This window comes from Saccostrea echinata, unplaced genomic scaffold (assembly GCF_033153115.1).
Source record: "Saccostrea echinata isolate AGI-Se365-2 ecotype Australia unplaced genomic scaffold, CSIRO_AGI_Sech_v1 ptg000015l, whole genome shotgun sequence".
In the NCBI taxonomy this organism is placed as follows: Eukaryota; Metazoa; Mollusca; class Bivalvia; order Ostreida; family Ostreidae; genus Saccostrea; species Saccostrea echinata.
The window spans coordinates 946388-970687 of NW_026889764.1; the positions used below are offsets into that span (position 1 = coordinate 946388).

Below are 24300 nucleotides of genomic sequence, written 5' to 3' on the forward strand. Positions count from 1 at the left end.
ACTCTTGGATTGGACTAACCAAACCAAAGGGTATGTAAGGCAAAGCTTTGGGAAAGTCAGGCATTCCGAGGCTAGCTGAAGAAGTTGGATGTTGAATCAGCAATAAAGAAATTAAGGTATTCCATCCCTAATAGCAACAGATTCAATGATATTAAATACATAACAGATGTTTGTGGGTTGAATACTCAGTATATTTAGACACAATTCCAATTTATTACTATTAGCATATAAGGGTGGAATGTGTCCTAATTTATGACCATGAATTTTGGTATCTTCCTCTGTTTTTAATTAATAAAAAATCAATTTTAGAAAACGTATCTAGTTAAAAAAAAACAAAACAATCGTTTTCAATTGATATTCTTATTATTTGAATTTTTTTCAAATTTGCTTGTCCCCATAGACTTCAATGCAATCTTTGTTAATTAATTACTGCTTGGTTATTTACATTTTTGAAACTTTCTCTTGGTAAATCCTTTTCTACTGCAAAATGTTATATATATATATATATATATATATATATATATATATATATATATATATATATATATATATATATATATATATATATATATATATATATATATATATATATATATATATACAGAAACAACCTTAGGTATTATAGAATCAAGTTCGTTCAAATTATGACCCCAGGGGTTGGAAGCACAACAGAGGGTCAGATTTTTGCATAAGAATATACAGGAATCATCTTGAAAAATCTGCTCAAGAACAGCAAAGCCATGATTAGTCATAGTACTAAAGAAGCATCTTCAGGTAGTGTTGATCCAAATTTGTTCAAATTTAGGGTTGGTAGGGCGGGGCTACAATAAGAGATCAGAGTTTTACAAAGGAGTACATAGGGAAAAAACTTTAAAATTCTTCTCTTTTTCAACTTCAGCGATCAAAAACTCACTATTGCTTTTGACATCGACTAGAAAAAAAATAAATCTGAGTTTCATTGCCATGCACAATCTTATTTATTTTCCATGATTTTAAATTTTCGAACATATCTGGTAAATTTGCTGGTAAAATTTTAATCAACCACCATTAATCTTGGCTTTAAAGTTTTTAGATCTTATTGCCTATATCAGTACTATTTGCATATATCATTAAGATTGACACAGTACATAATTGTATCATTTGTTTAAAGATTAAACAGATTTACCGACTAGATGTAAATTATCATGTTTTACTTGGTATCTGATAAATATTTATTGCCTATATAGAATTCTTGATAAAGACTCTTTATCTATTTCAATGTAATCAATGATAAATAAATAAATTGATTATGCTTGTATTTAAGGACATAAGAACGGTGCGGCAATGGTAGGTATTTCATCACTATAGATAATGGAAAATGTTTAGATTTATAATCATTTTACAGTCTCAATCTCTTACAGTCAGTTAAATTGTTAATTCAACATTCGATCTATAATTACTGATATACTTTTGGGGGGAAATAGTACTAAGAAAAATCTTATCTTCTCATTCCATTATGCATAATATTAATATTTTTATACTCCTGCTTTTTTTATCGTCATCGGTCTTAACTTCTAGATTTATGTCCTAATCACTATCTTCTGCAGCGTTTGTACACACAGGCCTTACAAGCACGTAGAATCGGTGGCAGGAAGGGGCAAGGGAGATGGGTGGCCCCATTTTTTCCAAACATAACCTTTTAATGTTAAAAATGTTTATTGAGAGACCGGTACCCCCCCCCCCATTTTTTGTTGCATTATAGTTTAATCGTCCAATGGTAATGTATTATTAGGTAAGTTATTCACAAACAAGTTGATGAAACAAGATTATCAGCAGTCCCGTTTAAAGTCGTCATTTCGTAAGTTCTATGGTCGATACAATGAGCTTGTCAGCAAATACAATTTAACATTAAGTCAAATGCTGACTGACGTTTTTCATACTAATTGTTAGGCCATTATTTACACACTGAATTGTCTACGGATTTTTCCGTTATTTCCCGATCATGACAAGGAGCACACGGTGGGTGTGACCGGTCGGCAGGGGATGCTCACTCTTCCATGGCACCTGATCCCACCTCTGATGTTTTAGAGGTCCGTGTTTGCTCTGCTCCAGAATTTGCATTGTTTAATGGACTTTTGAGTGTGAATACTGTTCGTTATCTCCATACATTTCATTAATAAAATTTATGGAAAACGTTTGAATCTCTCTTTGATTGATTGATTGATTGTATGTTATTTAACGTCTCATTCGAGAATTTTTCACTCATATAGAGACGTCACTGTATGCCGATGAAGGATTTCAAATTTAGGCCTATACTCGGCACTCAGGACCATTGAGCAGTGAGGGTTCTTTATCGTGCCAATGCCTACCGTGACACGGGACCTCGGTTTTTAAGGTCTCATCCGAAAGACCTGCAACTTTCACTTCAAAGTGCTGAGCGCTTGGCGAAGGAACAGTTGTTACCCATTTTTTATCGACTTCGGTAAGTCGCAGTCGTAATTCGAACACACTACGCAGCACAGTTAAGGCTATAAAAGGGGGGCGGAGCCTAATTTGTACGGGAAAAATTGACTATGACATCATACAAAACCAACAATTCTTTAGAATACAGGTAACTCTCGAACTTCAATCTTTCTTGATCGCTCGAAATGAGTCTCCGGTCCCGAATTTTTCCCCTATATAACTAAGCAAATTTACTCTTGATTTCTCGAACTCTTGATCTCTCGAAGTCAAAATGTAGTCCCGCTATGCATATTCTCTTAGAAATTACCCTCGATACCTCGAAGTGGCTATGTGTATACAAGGTTATATAATAAGGACCTTTACCTGGACATTTAAATGGCCCCAGGCAGAAGATGCAGGTCTTGAGGAACGGGATGTTTATTCAGGTGACACTTATGCTGCAAGGTGATAATTGGTTTATAATTAATCATAGTTAGCCTATATGCTATTAAAATAACTATCATCGACTGTCTTACGATAATTTACAGTTGCAGTGTCAGTGAAAAGTAGTAACTGATTAAGACGAAACACTAATTTAATTTTTATTTCGAGTCAGTGTCCAAGTTGAACAAAATATGAAAAAGCAGAAACAGCTTCAATGTCAATATGACTATTATTGGACAAATACCTAGAGAACTGCATTCAATGATCATGTTTGGAATAGTCAATGCTTTGTACGACGCTGTAAAATGTCGTTTTCATGTAACGAATGCGTAGTATGATGTCCGTATTACAAAGAATAAATAAATATTAGGGATGTCAATTTTGTCAATAATTCATATTCGAATATTCAATAAAAGTATTCGAATATATTCGAATATTCGATAAAATAAATATAAAATTTGGTTTATTTAAAATATGCATCATCCTACTCTCATGATTAAGGTTTAGCGTACTAGGTATTCTTATATTGGAAGTAAACTTGTATGAAGACTTTTGTAGTTGTACAATAAGGAATTCCATTTGATATTTGTCAATGTTTGACCTAAATAATTGATTTAAATGTAGAAAAGTATAATTTTAACAAATGATACATGTGTATTTATAGTAGCTCCAACTGAGGAACCAGTCATCTTATACCAAAGGTAAGATAGTCGTTAACTGTCCAGATTTCAAGTCATGTAATTAATTACAATTATAAGTCTATTAAGAGATATGACTATAATCTTTGATACAATGTTTTTAAAAATAAACAAATATTTCCATAGACAATATTCCTAGGTAATTAACTAATTTCCCGATAATGAATATAAAATTCAGGATTAGGTACAACCCTAGATAATCAAGTAATCTATAAATTTATTCTGATATTGAGCCGTTAACAATATTAATTACAGGCTAATTCTATCGGATCTTTATTCAATGATCAATTAAATTTATTTTGATACGTTTACATGTACTCGTTACGTCTTTTAGACATTTTAAGAAGGTTTTCATTTTGTTGTCCTCGATTCTAGATCTGATCGTATTTTAACTAATAAAAACTATGAAAGTGCGTTTTGTATTATATATATGAAGCATTGAATAATTCTTTAACACCCTACTAAAAACAAAATAATTTAGTAGATCTATAAGATACGAAAGTAGCGAAAGAAATCAGGCGATCGAAATTGGTAGCTAGTAAATTAAACAGGGATAATTCCAGCACTGTTCTAATCAAAATTTATTAATCACAGTACTTCTTTTTTATGAAATCTGAAAAACATCGAATATTCGAATCTTAAATTCGTATTCGAATATCAACTCATCGAATGAATATTCATGAAATGATAATATACATTTTTTGCTATACTCAGTTTAATGAAATATTCATCTAAATTATGAAAAAATATCGTTGTTTTATAAAAACCACATGTAAAAGGTTAGCATGAAAATCATTACATCCGGTAGGACTAATTTTAAAACCTGTCAACAAACCCGGAAAATTCTGGACTCTTGAAAACTCGAACTGTTGATCTCTCGAAGTTTTTCCTTGGTCTCGCGGACTTCGAGTTATCGAGAGTTACCTGTACCACAAATGAGGTGATTTGCTATTTTAACCCGTAGGAAACCAAATTGGTGTTGCTGGTTTTAAAACGAAGTTGGTCAGCAGGACGCCGCCATACAGTGCCAGATCCTGAGTCATGCAGCTGTGTAAGAAAGCAGTCCAGTCCGAGACTGTATCTCAGCAGGATCCCAACCGTGTTCTGTGTTCCTGTAATTTCAGGTCATAACTTTCTGTCCTTTTGTATACTAATAGGCATTGGAAGAATGGAAAGTTTCATTTGGTCCTGTTCTGAAAATACTGTATCATTCAAACTTGGTTTGGTCATATTCAGTCTAGTTCGCAAACTGCGTCCCAAAATTAGCTTAGCAGATGTTTCATTAGTTAGTGAATGTGGTGTTCTATGGTATTTGTATAAAAATGTACTCAGTTTTTGTTGCATGGATGTTAGTCTTCCTTTGCACTCTCCATTGCCTGTTTGAATACTTGAACAAGTCGCTCAGCTTGCCCCTTTGTTCGTGGATGATAAAGCATAGATCTAATGTTTTTGCTGCTCTTTTGTGCGAGAAATAAGCGAAATTCTTCAGAAATAAACTGGGGTCCGTTATCAGACACTATCAACCATCACGGTGGCTCAGTCGGTAAAGCGATCACTCCGTGATCGGAAGGTACGCAGTACAGTAGAGGTGCGCAATGGAAATATCGACAATTGTTTGTGATTAAAAATGTATTCATAATCAGGATGGCGATTATTTTTAGTACATTATTCATATCTGATAATTGTAATTATGGTTAATAACTAAATATTGAGGACGATTAGATTTTATATTAAGACTTGTCACGTGATGCGGCAGTCACGTGATTTTAGCACATTTACTTGCAGTATTGAGGTCACCTATAAATTTCACTAGTGCAAGGGCATAACCAATTTCAAATTCTAAGTTTAGTTTATAAATATTTTCAACACGCATTGTAGTTTCTAAAAATATGCTGCGATCCTATCTAGATTCTGCTGTTTCATTGTTAAAATCGCATTTGTATGACCGAATGCTGTATTTTTTTTGCTGGTCAACGGCATGAAATATTGATATAATTAAATTATTTTCAAGATTTCATTAGGATCGCAGCACTTTTCAGATACCTTCATACTTCTAGAGTTGATTTGTAAAAGCTTACTATGATCCATTGAGTGTATGCCCTTGCACTAGATCGATTTATTAAGACCATCACATTACCCTCCGATGTACTTGCATACAAATATACGGCAGTATCAATTAAATAGGAAATATACGGGAAAATATCAATAAAATCGTAAAGAAGACATTGAATCCAAGTTAATGGCCTATTAAATATCTGTAGATAATATTTTATTTAATTATAGAATACATTTTTCGATGAGAAAATATTACTTGATCCGCCTCTCACTTCATACAAACTGCGTCAAGTTTTACGAAATGGCGTCACATCGACAAGTGCATAGTGATCAGTGACTTGTTTATACCTTGTTATGTGGGATTTAACTAACGACAAAACAGCATGCTGTAGTAAGTTTAGATGTAGTTTGATGGTTTCCTACGGGTTAAAATAGCAAATCACCTCATTTTGTGGTATTTTTAAGAATTGCTGGTTTTGTATGATGTCATAGTCAATTTTTCCCGTACAAATTAGGCTCCGCCCCCTTTTTGTAGCCTTAACTGTGCTGCGTAGTGTGTTCAAATTACGACTGCGACTGACCGAAGTCGATAAAAAATGGGTAACAACTGTTCCTTCGCCAAGCGCTCAGCACTTTGAAGTGAAAGTTGCGGGTCTTTCGGATGTGACCTTAAAAACCGAAGCTCCGTGTCATGGTAGGCGTTGGCACGATAGAGAACCCTCACTGCTCAATGGCCCCGACTGACCGAAGTCGATAAAAAATGGGTAACAACTGTTCCTTCGCCAAGCGCTCAGCACTTTGAAGTGAAAGTTGCGGGTCTTTCGGATGAGACCTTAAAAACCGAAGCTCCGTGTCACGGTAGGCGTTGGCACGATAGAGAACCCTCACTGCTCAATGGCCACGAGTGCCGAGTAAAAGTCTAAATTTGAAGCCCTTCACCGGTATATGATGTTGTCTCTATATGAGTGAAAATTTCTCGAACGAGACGAAAAACATCATTCAATCAAACAATCAATCAGACACTATCACTTTAGGAAGTAAAATTTGAGAAAAATAAAATCCGTAATTTCTCAATGGTGTTTGTCGATGTTGTTACAGTGTATTTTCATTGGAAAGATCTCTAACCATTTAGAATGTGCATCTACGATGAGTAGAAACATAGAGTTCATGAAGGGCCAAGCAAAGTTTCCTTCGGCCAGTCCCAAGGATGCACAGGAGCAGCCTTTTGCATGTTGCTTTGTTGCTGGCAACCACATCAGGTGGATATTAAGTTTTCAATATTTGATCAATTTTAGTCCACTTCATTTTGACAATCCCGATGTAACCCTCGTGCATATCTTGTAAACCTCTAAGTTTCTTTGGCACAACAACACGATTTCGCCACATCAAGCAATTCTGGTGTTAGGTAATGTCCTTAAATGTCCTTGTGCACAAGTAAATGGTTAAAGAATAGAATAAAATATTGTTGCTTTGTCCTTATTATCTGATGCTGTCACTAAAAACGGTAGTATACTAAGACCATCAGCATTACAATGAGTTTTGATGTTTCTGTATTCTATGTCGTTAGTATGCCCGGCCAGATACAGTGCATACCTATCCAGTCGTGCAGCTGTCATGGCGGGTATTCCAGCACTGGGGTTCAGGATGCTAACTAACGGCTAATGGTCTGTGGCTGACGTGAAACGCCGTCCATAATAATATATATGAAATTTAACTACTCTCTAATACAAATATAAGGCTTCCTTGTCAAGTTGAGAGTATGCTTTTTCAGCCTTGGAAAGTGATCTGGAAGCAAACCAGATCAGTACCAACATCCATTACAAGAGAAAGAACAATTCCAAATCCATATAGAGAAGCATCACAAGCGTGGGTCATAATGACAAAAACCTGCTCTGACGTCATCATTTCCTTGACTTCTTTGGAGACTTGTTCATACTGGGGTTTTTTTTCCATTTCTGTGACTTATCTCCCTGCAGAATCTCATTCAGTGGACCCAGGACTGTTGATAGGTTTGTCAGAAGGAACAAAAATAATTAAGTAAGCCCATGAATGATTGCTGTAGGCTTTCTGGTCTAGGTGCATTAAGTACAGTGTTGACCTTGTCAGATGTCTTCTTCAGTCCTTCCTCTGATATCATACATGTATGACCACAATATGAAGAAGTCGCCCAAGTTCAGGTTAGCTAGAAGACCAATTTTTCTAAGCGTTCTAAAACTGCATAAAAGATCTGCAAGGTGTTCTCCATTTGTTTTTTCTCCAGTTATGATCATGTCATCTAGGACGCATGACATGAATTGTATCCCCTATAACACTTGGTCCATGGCACATTGCCAGATGGCTTGGGCAGCAGCTACTCTAAGCTGTAGGCATGTGTACTTATATAAGCCCTTATGTGTATTGATTATCATTAGGCTTGTGTCAAGTCTATCTTAAAAAGTTTCCTTCCTCCTGCTAGTAAATATATTCTTAATTCAAGGTAAAGCTAGGATACTGATCCACCTTCATTACTGGATTTAGGCTTAACTTGTAGTCTACACATAAACGTACTTGACCACTATTCTTCACTACAGGAATAACAGGTGAGGCCCATTTACTGTGAGTAACAGACTGGGTTATGCCTACTTTTTCCAGGCACTTAAGTTCTTCCTCGACTTTTGGCTTCAGGAAATAGGGCACATGTCAGGCCTTTCAAAATTTTGGTTGAGGATTATCTTCCAGGTACAATGTAACTGTGATTCCTTCCACTTCTCCAATCTCTGACCTGAATACAAATTGATGTTTGTCGATCGCGAGAATTTACCTTTCAATTGTATCAGTTTTCTTTGTAGTCTTCTGTAGCTTCAACACTTTCACTTCATATCAGTTCACATTAAACTGTGATAGTCCATCACGACCAAAATGTGCTGGTCCATTTTCCTAGACTTCTACACAGTCCATGTTTCCCTGTTGCTGATTCAATGTCACTGGTACACGTACTGTGCCTAGAGGACAAATACATGTATTGTCACCAGTAAAAGCCTTAAGTTTTCGTTTGGTCTTCTGAAGTGTTACGTCAATGAGATTTTGCTAATAGAAATTCTCAGGTATGATGGATGCTGTTGATCAAGTATCTAGTTTCATGTCAATTTGTTGTCCTTTGGTCATCAGCTGAAGGATGATTCGGTGAACTTCGTTCAAATTATAAACAGTATGCACATGTAACATAGGTTCAAACTGGTGTTCATCATGTTTGTCATCGTCGTTTAGGAAGTTTTCTTTTTTCCAGTCCTTCTCCTTGTGTCCCTTTTCTTTAAACATGCTCTATATAGTCTTACTTTGAACAGTAACGACAAGTACTGTTAACATGTCTACAGATTTCTATACTGTGCTTACCTCCCTACCTTCATCAAGGTTCATTAATGTAGTACTGGTACATATTTCTTTATCCTGCCTCTGACAAAAATCTTGAAATTTCACTCGTCGAGAAGAATACTGTATTAAACCTTATTATGCTGCCTTACCACATCATATTGTTAATGTGCCCCCCCCCCCACGTGACCTGTCCACCACAAATCAAATCAAAATACCCCCTCCACGTGACCTACCCACCACACTTCAAATCAATATGCCCGCTCCACATGTCATACTGTCCAGATGTTGTTTTCATTTGAACACGCAAGGAGCCTAATAACTGACGTCACATAAGAATCATACGACGTCACAATGTAGACAATTCTTTCGGAACGGTTTGCTTAACTCAGAGAAAATGAACTTTACTACAAAAAAAATCTTCGACAGGATAAATTTGTTGTGTAGACACTTAGAGGGGTAATACGAAGATAAATGGAGTCCTTGAAAAAATACATATTGGGCTCGGCTTACGCTTCGCCCAATATGGATTTATTCAAGGACCCCACATATCTCCGTATTACCCCTCTCAGTGTCTACATAACTAATAGTGTCTGAGGTTTCATAGAAAAACGAGGTTTTGATATCTGGCTACCATTAATCTTGTGAACTGTAGCACTGGTGTTTCTCTGCTCAGGAAGCTCTGTTGCATCACTCCTTGTTGTCTCCATTATAACTGCACCATCCAGGATTAGTGCTGAATCAGCAAGAAGTTTCTTCTGGACAGATTCACTGTTGATAACACACACAAATCGGTCTCTAATAGTGTCACTGAGAGTCTCCCCAAAATGAATTCTCAATTTTTGAGTTCCGCCACGTATGACAACAGTTTCACTTGACCGCTGTTCAGGTTTGTGAAATCTAAAGCGCTCTGCAATAACGGGTGGTTAGGGGCACAGATGTCTATTCAAATGCCAAGAATTTGTTGGTAAGATCTGCAGGTTTAGTAGACCCAACAATGTTCTTTAGTAGCCAGTACCTTTTATGTCCAATTACTGCTAAGAATGACGGCACTTACAAATCTTCAGATACCCCCTTAGCTTTAAGGTAGAGATCAACACGTTCTGTGCAGACACCCCATGTCTCGATTGATTCGTCCTATAGTCCAACTTTACCGATTGATCTGACCTGTAAGCCTGTCAGCTGTTGAGCGTTTTCTTCTTCACCCATTCTGAGTCAATCTTTATGTTTATCGACTCTAAACCAACATCCTTGCCGCCAAAATGAATGTTGTTCAATTCTTCACACTAACACGTGGATCAGCCATTTCAGAACTAACTTTATTCCTTATTCATACGTAGAGCATCTCTTGTGTATCGAATCAACTTGGAGACAAAAACCCCATAAGCAGGTGATAAGGGTAAATTGCTACATAAGTAAGGGAAATTGACGATTGAAAAATTGAAGTCATCACGTTAATCATAGAACTTTGTTGTTAGGTTACCGTTAAAGTCTTTTTTTTTAAAGTAAAATATCAAATATGAATCAGATATGTCAGACTCTGTGGTATCAAGCTCACTGGGATATATCGAGTCGACATATGAATGTAAGTAACTATCATTAATTGATAATACGTCATCGATATATCTAAATGTCGAGTTTAAGGCGTTTTCTTCTTACGTAGAAGCTTTTTGAATAAATTCTTCTTCATATGATACAAAAATAGGTCTACTAATAACGGGGTGCAATTGGTACCCATGGGTATTCCAACAGATTATTGGAAGACCTGATCTCCAAAAACTACATAGCTATTGTCAGTCAGAAACTCAAGCATCTAATGCATTTTTTCTTTTCATTTTCCAATGAATATAACGTCAATCTAGTAACCGAACTTTTCAATGTACGTTTTGATACGAAGTTTGTCTGTATATTAAATCTGTACTAGAAAAGAAGGCGTGCGACTGCGTTATAAACTAATACTCTCTCAAACGAATGTTTGTGTTCTTTCCATGATTTAAATTCAGCTTCTGTAAATCTTTTATTTCTTCAATAATTTTTTAAAGTAAATATTTTGATTGTGTGTTTTTATTTTTAAATAATACAATAAAAATTCTTGTTCAGAAGAGAAAAGAAAAATGTTCAAATAAATTATTAAGCAAGGTAATTGCTGTCAATGGTTAATGCCGGTGTTAGCAAGAGATATAACTCTGTAAAGAAGCACGTGTTTTGCGTGTTTTATTTGCAAGTTACAATTTACATTAAATATGTAAAAATTGAAAGCAAAACTAGGGAAAAAATAAAAACATAATGTACGTTATAAAAATCAAAATAATAAAAAGGACCGCTTAGACTAAGTTTTTCTTGATGCGAGAGTTATGTAAATTTCGTCTCTGCACATCAACTGTATAAAGGGTATTAACTGTCAATCAAGATGTGCGTGTATTAAGGTGTATCGACAAGCAAGTTTATTTCCAGATTTCCAGTTTTTTAAACCTGAAGATATCTCTTTTTTAACGTTCCGTTGCACTACACTCGACGTGTTTAAAGACAAAGGGACAGACAGCTTACTGAAAACAAAGCAAGTTTCTGCCTGCTTTATGTTGTAATCGCTTTTAAAATTGCACGTGCAGATTTTCATAACTTACGTAATTGATAACTTAGTAAATTATTATATAGGCAATATCATAACGGGGAATTCTTAATTTTCATAACTTTAAAGAAAATTATACCCGCCTTGTGTACGACAGGCTTTTAGATCCCTCCCAGGAATCGTGTATTTTTCCAATCAATTTTTTTGAAAGTTGTCGGCTTTCAGAAAGTGTGCGATTCATTTTTTAGATTCATTTCTCGATGAACAAAATAATTTATATACGAGGGGTGATCAAAAAGTTCGCGAACTAATTGAATTACTTCCATAAAAGAAATATAATTAGGTTTCAGTGTTCATTATTTTTTTAAGTAGTCCTCTCCGATTCTAATGCACATCTGCCATTGTTCTGCCAGTGCGCGAATCACGTTTTCCAGGCGCTCACGTGACATGCTCCGTAGCGTTCTGTTCACAGAAGCTGACAGATTTTCCCCTCGTCTTATATTTCATACCATGCATGTTGTTTTTTTATAACAAGAATAGTCCATTGGTCAGAAATGGCCAAATCTCGGCAATAGGATTGGTGGATAAGGATATCCTTCCCTAGAATGAGCACTGTGACCATCACAACCCGAGTCCTCTGTCTTTGGAGCGTCTTTTATCCAATGTGAATAAAGTATGCGTGCCTTCTTTTTATCATACCTGATATGTTTAAATTCTAAAGTAAACGAAATTTTTTGGATTTAATATTGATATTATTGTTAAGATATTCAACTATTTTTCTAACTGTATATTGGCGATATTTCATAACAAGTTGTTCAACTAAGGACACATCTCTTTCCCAGCTTGCTTTCACTGGACAACAGAACAAGCGTCATTTTTAACCATCTCCCTTTCTTCACTAAAACAATCCATCCAAGTAATGATTGAACTTCTGGCAAGTCTTTTGTCTTCATAAACCTTGTACAAATTAATATATGCTACTGCAAAGGGATTTCCAAGATATACGTTAAACGTTACAGCCGTTCGTTGCTCGAGTACGACTGAATCAACCATTTTTTGTCACAAGTCACCTACATATTGACGTCATTTCACATTGTGACGTCACAAACATGCAACAAAACATTACATAACATCTGCTATTTATAGAACAAATGCATGACTATATGTTTGCCAAATTTCATTCTAATCTGAATTGTGGTTTAGTAAATATAGAGATAGTTCGTCAATTTTTTTATCACCCCTCGTAGTCAATTCTATAATTAAATCATGTGTATAACATCTACTATGTTATCGCACCATCTTATTTATGTAAAAACTTTCAGATTCCGTGTTTTCTCTGCTCCTATTTTGTATTGTTTGATGGACTTTTGAGCTTGAATACTGTTCGTTATCTCCATATATTTCATTTAAGATCTACTGTGTCTTCACGCAACACCAGAGCATTCTCTACTGCTCTTAATTATATATTTTCGTTAGCATAAGTGAACTATATTATGTGTAGAGTGTTCGAAATGTTTTATCTTAAGCGTATGAATTTAGATAAGCACGCTTAAATATCTAAGCAAAATGTTTTGAGTCTTGTAAAAGTTTGGTAAATCTATTCATTCGAGTTTGTTTTGAGGTAAAAATGTACAATTTTTGAAGAATAAAATCAGCACCAGCAAATTGAAATTTTTAACCTTTATTATTTTATGTTTTTTATCGTATTAGAATGTATATTTTCAAGAACACGATAAGTTTTTTCCTTTATTTACGATTAAAACTTCATAGAATGAATTTCAGAATTGTATATCATAAGTAAAATGTGGTATTTTGAGAATTGTAAATTAAATTTTAGATTCAGATTTAAACATATCGGAATATGCTGCGGAAGTCTTTATCCATATATATAAATTTACTATTGTACGTAAATTCTAGCTATCTTTATCCGATAAATCATGCTTTGTACAAGATATTACAGTTTCTGCTGTATAAAGTTTACATTTATGTAGCACAGAATGTCTTAAACAATAGCTTCAGTTCTCTAAACTATACCTTTCGATGGATGAACCTAGTTTATCCAATGCAAATCTGCGATTCGCTCGACTACTTTTTTTTTATCAATTTGGCTTGTCATAATGGTGTTCGAATTACTAAACTTCAATCATACTTCCCGGTGAGGTATGCTAATAAGGGGCACAAGTAGTACCCATTGGAATTCCAACAGATTGTTGGAAGACCTGACCTCCAAAAACTACATAGATATTGTCAATCAGAAAATCAACCATCTTTTTTAATATCAACTTCAGAGTACCTGTGTGTACAATCTGAACGTTTTTTAACAAAATAATTTTGCAAATATCCATTTCCCAAACGTGAAAAAACCTATTTCGTGGTGGTGATGGTGGGGTCCACGTTTTCTAGGAAGGGTCCAAAGTCATTTTTTTTATTTACTTTAGTATATACTTTTGATAAATCTGCAAATTCCAGGGGGTCCGGACCCCCCCCCCCCAGCTTTTTACCCCTTTTTTATGGATTTTTGGAATCCACTATAAGTAATTTAAATTCATTTTGATTGTTGAGAATATTAAAAATATTTAAAACTGACATATGGTTTTGAAGAATTTCCTCCTTAGAAAGGAAGCTATGGGTATAGGTTGGATTACCACTTGCAGAATTAAATTCTAGTTCCTCTAAAATACAATTCAAATAATAAGCCTTACAAACAAAGACAGTGTTGTTACCTGCTATGTCAGCGAGGACCAGTACATACTGATCGTGTAATCCATCTAATTCTTGTTTCACTTCTGCATTGTCGAAGACAGAAGGATAGATGGTTTTCATGTTGCTCTTCAATCGCTTAATGCGCGATTTCAACATCCATCTTATACATTTAATCCATTCTGACAAAGTGTCAAGGTCTTTTTTATATTTGGCCCATCGTCTGGCTTAATCTTCTACTGGATTCATAATATTTATTAAATTAATACGCCAGTTGAAAGATCGGGGTTCCCTAAACTTTGGCCCTCTTATAATAAGAGATTTGAGGTCCTCAATATTAACCATATTTACGTTACCAGTAATGACGTGTCCAGCAGGACTATAGTTGTAGGATGAAGAAAGATATGAACACGTTGCAGGATTATGTTTCATATGTTCGATATCTAGGCACGGTAGAGTTTTTTTTTATAGTTAAAAAATTGGGAAGCAAATGACTCGAGGTACACGTTGTTTCTTTACATTTCTTTGCAGTATTGCCCAGTTGTTTCTCGTGTGCTTGACAGATAGTTTCTGATTCCGTCCTTCTCTATATCAGTCTGTTTCTATGCCTCTAATGCTTCCATTGTATCACATTATTGTATTATATCCCTTTCTTCTAGCTATAGATATTGTATTTTCTCCTCTGTCGAGTTTCTGATACTGAGTTGAGTTTCCACGGTCTTGTACATTTTTTTGCTTTGCAAGCAATAGCATATGTAACGCTGAGCTGACCCCAACAGTGTTATATTAATGCTTCAAGTTTTATATATATATTAGGTTTTATATACATACACAAAGTTAAATTAGCCTTTTAGAAGAACAATTTCTTGAATAACACAATGTCCGCACACAATGGCTACATCAATGAAACTTTTCTACCTCTCGAAGGAAAAAAGCGAACTCCTCCTTAGTTAACTAATTCAGCTTTTTTTCGAAGAGCTCTCAGAAAGTCCTCTGAAATGATACAAGGAAAAATTCTTTAAGGTTTCAAAAAGATTGGTTCGGCTTTTACTTCGAAATATAAAACGGAGAAAATTTGCATATTTCGACTGTCCACATGGCAAAAGTGTCCATTTAAAAATCTGAAATGAGGAAAGCACAAATTGATCTGGTGATTATTAATTAGTTTCATTAAGATTGTCCAGGTCATCTGTAAGAACACTCTCCAAAAAAATGTAACCCGATTTAATTGAGTCAAAAGACTCAGATATACACATGTAGCTGAGAATACCTGGTTTTGTGGAAGTAACAGAAACGTTTTACATTTCTGATCAGTTTTTTTTAAAGTATATTTATAAATACTTACATGTTTGAACTTGTATATTGATCAATTTAAACAACACTTTAAAGTTGGAATTCCCATTGCTATCATTTCATGCCCATATCACTTTGAAGTATTCGTGGTAAGAAAACAGTTTTTCACAGTCCTTACTAGAAGTATGTTAACTATAGCTTATTATAAACACGAAAATATTGTTTTACTTTACTTTCATTTAAGCTCGATGATATATCAATATTTCTGTATTGTAAATCATGTTTCTGTTCACAGCAGTATAGAGAGCACCATGGTCTTTTAAAAAAAAAAGCCAATATATTACTGGGAAAAGTCTTTTTTCAAAGTATTTTCAGGTGAAAATGTGTTCAAAAAGGCATATACACAAATTGTAACAATATTTTTTATGATGATCATTTGCCTGTGAAAAAATAATTTTAGAAACACGTATAACTCAGTGTGTATTGATTTTGTATGAACAAACATGTCTGCATTTCAACTGAATAATTGTTTGATTTAAATATCTTTAAAGGTACTATAGTTGTATCGATGTGGGCATGTATAAAACATACTGAGGCATTTTTATCTCCATAAACGAATTTAATTTTATGGTACCCTAAAGCAATTTTTCTACTTTCTGTATTAAAGACAGTGCATATATTGACAACTTACTTGTGTTTTAAACAAGAATTTTTTTATCTACGCATCAGCTTTAGCTGTGGGTCCTACTTTCTAAAAAGCCCACTTATTCAGTATGGGATTGATTCGAAAAGAATTTGTTTATAAAGAAATGAATCTTAAAAAGCGAATCACAAACTCTATGAAAGTCCGAATCTTTTCACATAGAAATATATACAAGTAATTTATCAGGTATATAGAAATGAATAAAAACGTCAATCAGGCCCGTAGCAACGGTTTTAAAAGTGGGGACCGGGGGGGGGGGGGGGGGGGCAGCATCTAAAGGAAAATTTACTATAGCAAAATAATGTAATCAGAAAAAGGGGGACAACCAGCATCTAAAGGAATTTACTATAAAAAGATAATACACTCAGAAAAAAAGTGGGCCCCCCCCCCGGCCTGTCAATGCAGCAGAGCTTTGTTGTATGATTGACTATTATAATATTGATGAATATTACAACTTTTACTTTCTTTGTAGATGGTAAAGTATATATATCAGAAATACGGAGTCTTCGGCACAACCTGTGTTTTTATCCTATTCATTCTTGATACAACTTCTGCACCGTCAGTAAGTAAATTTAATATACATTAGAACTTAATAATGCATTTCGTTTGTTCAAATAGTTAAATTTAAATAAGACCATACCCAGAGGCAAAATCTGCAAACTTCTGACTTAATTTTTTAATTGCACAAAAAAATATCACAGATAGATTCATCTCTCTTAGCGTTTACAAATATAAAATGTAATATTTGTCTCCATGACAACCTCAGATGAATCGACAGCGATGAATATGAGAAAATTTTTATTCATAAAATGATTACATAGTCGTTTAAATCGTAGCTGCAGAACTGTAGCTCTTTGCTTGAGAAAATTCGGACAAAGCTTTGTCTGTTCGAATTTTCTCAAGCAGAGAGCTACAGTTCTGCAGCTATTTAAATCGATGTTTAATCGACTATTCATTCGACTTCTTCAAAAAAAGAATCATAATGCATGCTGATCCTGGTTCAGCTTCGAAAACACAATGGGTATCTTTTAATACACAAAGGCTTTTCAGCTTTGTATTTAGTTATGTCCCGATCCAAGTGGTTTTTTAAAACTTCGATTAAGATGGAAAGAATTTGATGGCTAAAAATGTAGAATTTTGAATATGCTTTAAAAGCTTAGCATGAAAACCCAGGAACTTAAGTAGAATTTCGTTGACCCCAGAGCAGCAATCGTTTATCATATAAATATAGGACATGATAAAACTTGTTAAACGCATCTCATCTTCTTTTTTTCCGTAAGTGCTTTTTATCCTAGAGATGCATATTTGAAAGAAAATTTACAAGCCTTATTTTTAAACAAATAAATGTGTTTAAAAAATGCGATTAGTTTTAAAATTGAATAGGGGATTTGCCAGGAGGATTGAACCATGACTTTAAAAATTCTAATCATCTGGGCTATACTGACAATGAAACTATTTTGTATAAATATGAACCAGATTGTCAAAACTTGTTTGCTTATTTTTCGTAAGCATTTTGTGAATTGGTCAAAGCGTCAACATGATATTCAAGTGGCCATGCCATCAAGATGTTCCTTACTAATCGAAACTTACATAAATCGTTATAAGAGATTATTAACCAATTTTAATTTCTGATTTAGCAGCATGAAGTGTGGAAATTTAAAAAGTTTCCTATCAATGAAACCGGTGGGGACTATACATGTAGGTTTCCTACTCGTCTGTCCTTCTTTCTGTTTGTCAGTCTGTTCTTCTTGTTTTCAGCCCTTTTTTTACTAAACGGGCTGATTTTTGGTATATGAGTATACCTTTATGGGTTACAGACCCAGTTAGCATTGCATTCCACTTCGATGATATTTGATGGAATTATGGCTTTTTTATTTTCGAGGGAACCAGATTACACTTGCCGGTAGAAGAATAGTTTTGCTTTAGCAATATTTTCAGAATGTTTGTTTATTTTAAACTTCATTAACTTTGTTTGAAAGTTACGACAATTTTTACGAATGGCTGTTGATGATAAAGAAAAGTTAAATTGAGTCCATTGTGTATTAAGCTTATATATCTATTTTCAGAATTTATTTATAGCAATGTTAAAATAAAAAAAAACTTCTTTCATAATCACTCGGAACGATATTATTTTTGTCCCTCGATAGTATCGATGACCTTCAAAAATGCTGCCTTTGGCCTCGGGTATCAGTTTTCCAGGTCTGCCCTTCTAACTCGGGACAACAGTTTAACTTTTTTTCGTTGTCATGAAATAAGCGTATTGTACATAAAAAATATAACCTCAAGTTTATAACTTGACCCATTTGACTGACACGAGTAAACGTCCTATTGTTTTTACAAAATTGCACATCCCAGAACAGAAGACATTCTCAGCTTTCTGGAAAATATCGCCTTTGATAGAACGTAAAGATTGGAAGCATGGATCTGGCTACATGCATTTCTTGAAATTCAGCATTTGTTATTACCCGCTTTATCGTCTGTACTTTGGATCATCAATTACAACAATATTCCTGAAAATTATGAGTTTTAGTCATACATTTGATTTGAATTTACAAAATACCATGATTTTATAAAGATTTTATCTTTACAAAATATAAACATATTGTAAATGATATTTTTTCCAGGCATATAACTTTGCCTTTAAAGTGTTTCCTGTAAAAGAGTGTCGATGAGCAAAGAAGATTGGAACATGGCAGCAGCTCGCTTGAATTGTAACACAACGCATGGATACCACTGCGTCCCTGATAAATATTTTACATCGCTCATTGAATTCTGTTATCCCCAGGGCTATAGGTTGCCCTTTGAGCAAGGTTTTCATTATATATATATATATATATATATATATATATATATATATATATATATATATATATATATATATATATATACATATATATATATATATATATATATATATATATATATATATATATATATATATATATATATATATATAATTTTTTGCATGTTGTTTAACGTCCCTCTCGAGAATTTTTCACTCATATGGAGACGCCACCACTTCCCGGTGGAGAGCTGCAAATTTTCTCCTATACTCGGTACTTACGGCAGTGAGGGATCTTTTTCGTGCCAGCACCTACTGTGACACGGGACCTCGGTTTAAACTGTCTCATCCGAAGGACCGGTCTCGTCGTTCCAAAGTGGGATTCGAACCAACGACGTAAGGATCAACTCCTTATACCGCAAATCTAGAGCAGACGCTTTATATATATATATATATATATATATATATATATATATATATATATATATATATATATATATATATATATATATATATATATTGGTCAAGGTGAGGTAAATTATCAAATTATCATTTAATATCGATAATGTCTTGGGCAAAGTATTGTAATTCAAAACGTGGTTCATAAATGGCTTATAAAAATCAATATTTTGAGAAATTGCTTCATATGGTAATTCCAAGAAGAAACCGAAACGCCATTTGCTGAAGGTTTAGTATATGTTTTTGTTCAAGAATAATTTTTATCTTCTTAAAGCTATTTTACACAGATATGTATTAATGTTATTTTACTCGGATATACAAATAGATTTGATTGTATGAATGAAAACAAACCTCAAACTATTCCATCCCATTTCTAAATAAAGTTTTAATTACATGCTGCTTTAAATAGTATACGCATAATTTACCATTTACAGGAAATTGTTTGGAATTAGCAGCCGATGGGATTTTAAATCATGTCCGGTGCGCCAACACTTTTTCCAGTGGTTGTCCGGACAGATTTTACTTCAGCAATGAACTTTACAAATGTAAGTCAGTTACTAATTAACAAGAAAGAATTAGAAATAGAAACAAATTCACATTCTATTCTGTTTCAGAAATCAAATTAAATAATTTAACAATGTAATTCACACTTCATAATAGGGACCTTTTTGGATGATTATTTCTCGTATAAGAAAAAGTTGTTATTTTTCTAAAGGTCTTCGTTGATGTATTTTTTTTTCAAACCTGATCCCTGAAGAGATGGTCTTAAAAGCATTTAATAAAGGATTTACAAAGCTATTTCCTCATTAATATTTTGAACATCTACAGTGTAAGAAAATATTTACCTAAAAGACCTTCCGTCACCACCATGACACATTTTTAACATGCCAATATTTTTGGGGGCTTTAAATTCATTACAGTTCATGGTTTAAAGGTATGGTTGGTACACGGTTTTAATACATAACTGCACATTGACCTTGATTTTGATGTATGATATTGAGTAAAGATTATTAATCAACTTGAATTCAAAGGCAGCAGCATCATTTGCTCTGAATTCACTCCACTGAACTGTCTAAAATTGTATTTAACCATATTATTGCCTTAGTCCTTAAACTTTAAGACATGTCCTTAGTCAGATCCAAAAATAGGGTATGATGAGCAGTATACAACAGTTGAATAGTACCAGTAAAGGGTTTCAAAGTTGTGGCCCGAACGAGATTTGTGACAAAAAGACGAACCAACAACCTAGGAAAAAGAATACCTCCCCACTTGGTTCCGGATGAGATAAAGTTATGAAAACTTGCATCCTCCGAATAAGTTCATATTATTTACTTTTATAACAGTTCCTAAGTGTTTGACGATAAATACGGATCTGAGATGTTTTGATGCGGATATTGAATGCATATATTCACGGTAAGAACATACTATGTAATATTAGATATGTTTGATTCATTTCTTAATGAGTTTATATAAAAATCTGTTTATTTTTGCGATCCATCCATTAAAACAATATTAAAGACCATGACCTTTTATATTAGAATTGAAATTGGCTTTCAAAATATTTGTGGCATATGTGTATAATGGCATAAATATAAGAATTTCATTTACTTTTCTTAGTAGTGATTAGTTATCTGGAATCATTTTGGTTTTCAGATTAATATCAATTTTATCAAATGATATTGCTTCTAGAATGAATCCCTGGCTTCAGTCTTGTAACTATTAATTTTGAAATAATTTTTAAGGTCATTATACATCGTATACCTTCAATGCTAAATGAAGCTTTCTTTCAGTCTAACGAAAAACAAAACAGCGGAACAAGAAGATAAAAGCACTGCCGGTTATAACACTGATAGCAACCTGGCGGACAACATAGATACAGGCAACTCAACCTTGATTATTGTGACAACATTACTCACAGCAATTATCATTTCGTTACTCATTCTTGCAGCTTTCATTTACGTACGTAGATACAAATGGAGAAGAAAGCAAGGTAAATTATAGCCATAGCTTACACATCAAATTGTAAAATCCCAGTAAACTTCACGTATATTAAAATATTCAACATTCTCATTGAATGGCTGATAGCACGAGTATGTTTGAGCATCTATCACACTTTTAATTTGATATATGAGAATTACAAGTGAAGGTAAAGTTTAAGGTAAAGGTAAGTGTTGATTGATTGATTGTATGTTGTTTTACGTCCCATTCGAGAATTTTTCACTCATATAGAGACGTCACGATATACAGGTGAAGGGCTTCAAATTTTGACCTTTACTTGGCACTCAGGGCCATTGAGCAGTGAGGGATCTTTATCGTGCCAACGCCTGTCGTGACAAGGGGCCTCGGTTTTTAAGGTCTCTTCCGAATGACCCGCAACTGTCACTTCAAAGTGCCGAGCGCATGGCGAAGGAACAGTTGCTACCCATCTTTTATCGACTTAGGTAAGTCGCGGCCGAGATACGAACTCACGACCTACGGATCACGGAGCGAGCGCTCTACCGACTGACCTACCGTGAACGGTAAGGTAAAGGTAAGGGTAGATGCTCTATTATCAGCCTTCGATTTGACACTAATTGCGGTTATTCAAGACACCTCCTATAATACAAGTACTCTTTACAACTTCTGTTGAGTATCTGCTCACCAAGTACCAGTGTGAATTTTGCAATAATTTTAAAGTTTTTAAGGAATTTATAAGGATAAGGAGGGGGGGGGGGGGTAGGGATAAGGATATAAGGTTTACTAGTATAAGGATTATAAGATGTTATAACGATCAATATACAATAAAGTATATTGCTTACATTATGTAAGTCATAGTCATAAACGCCGACTTAAAAATGAATTATTATAAAAATTTACACTTGTCTTCTATATATATATATATATATATATATATATATATATATATATATATATATATATATATATATGAGAGAGAGAGAGAGAGAAGGTGTGTGTATCCATTCCATCGCTGCTGCATCAGATTTAAACTTCCGTAAACTTCATATTGAAGTAAGACATTTTTTGCCGACTTTCCCCTTGATTTTTCGTTATAAATATATAGTAATAATTTGCACATGTTCATATAATTTCCTGATTATTTTTCAATTTATTTAGGAAATGCTACAGCAATCTTAATTTCTTTACCAAATTTTGATAATGCTTCACAATCTAGCCATAATGTTTAAGCTATTTCATCTTCAGAATATGAAACTGGAATAGAGGATAACAAAAGTTATGTATTGGTAGAACATGAAACAAAATTGGAAGAAGATGAAGCCGAAAGACCTCTCATGGACGGTAAAACAATTATCAATTTATATGAGAAAACAGACGGAGAGGAAGGAAACGAAAACCTCAGGAAAATACACAAAATTATTACCGATAGTGATGAAAATGGATTTGATTCTTTTATCGGTCATCTTGATAATAAAACGAGTCTTCTTGAAGAAACAGATGCCCGAGGATTCAACAGTTTACATCTTGCTGCTAAAGGGAGTAAGCTTAAAATTTTTGAGAAGATAATTGAGTGCAATGTGCGAATTGATTCAAGGGTGGTGAATGATGGACGCAATTGTTTGCATATAGCTGCTAATCATGGAAACTACCAGGTCTGCGATTATATTCTGAAAGATTATAAAAACTTATTTAAATGTAAAGACAAGTATAACATGAATCCTGCGCATTGGGCGGCATTAGCAGGAGAAACGCCTATTTTGGAACTTATGATGACACGTGGTTGTGATTTGTCCGAGAAAACAGAAAAATATGAAGAAAATATTGTTTTATTCGCTTGCATGGGGAAAAGTTTACCAGTCTGTGAATTTGTTTATTCCAAAGAAAATATTGCTTGGGTGTTAAAAGCAAAAAACAGGGAAGGTTGGAACTCAATTCAGTACGCAGCAAAAGCTGGAGATCTTGGCGTATTCAAGTTCCTTGTTGAAAAAGGAGTAGATATTGCAAATAAATCAAATAAAACTGGGAAAAATTGTTTGCATACAGCATGTGAAAAAGGTCATGTCGACATTTGTAGGTATATTTTGGAAAAAAGTCCGGAATTAATTTATGATGAAGATAAAAGTGGACAACATGTTGGACACTTTGCAGCAAAAAGTGGAAACACTGAAATATTAATGTTGCTTTTAGAAAAACTGGATATCGATGATTTAAGGAAACCCACTGCTGATAATATAAATATTCTACATGTAGCGTGCAAATATGCAAGATTAGAAATGTGCAAAATGATATCTGAAAAATTTCCTTCTTTGGTACATGAAATGACTGAAAAGGGTTGGCAGGCTGCTTTATTTATCACTGAACGAGCCGGGGCTGAAAATGATCGAATTCATATTTTGGAGTTTCTCGTTTCGAGGCATAATCTTGATGTTTATCATGTATCAAGATCGGGGAAAACCATTCTGTATAATGCTTGTGTTAACAGGTCACCTAAACTTGTGAAGTATTTGTTAGCAAAATATTCAGACTTACCAGATATTGAGAAGTCCATGAACCCGTTCGAGGCAGCAAAATCAAAAGAAATCGATAACATTGTTCAAAGGCATTACCAAACAAAAAGTTCTTGAAAATATTTCAGACATTGAAATCTTCATTTAGCATTTAACTCCATGTACTATTGTGTCTGTGATAATAATGTTTTAAATCATGGGTTGATTGAGTTTTTGTCTATCATCAGAAGAGTTCCATTCGAATTTCCCACTTTGCCAACTTTAGTTAAATGTGAAATATTGAGATCAAGTGAAGTTTTATTAACTTTTTGTGACAAAAAACTGTTATTTTGTGCAATGTTTGAAGGACACAATATCAGACTGAC

At 34.1% G+C, this 24300-nt stretch overlaps 1 pseudogene; it reads left to right on the forward strand.

Moving 5' to 3' along the window:
• Positions 1-24078, forward strand: part of LOC133187971 (uncharacterized) — a 35376-nt pseudogene extending 11298 nt beyond the window's left edge.
• Positions 24079-24300: the final 222 nt, after the last annotated feature.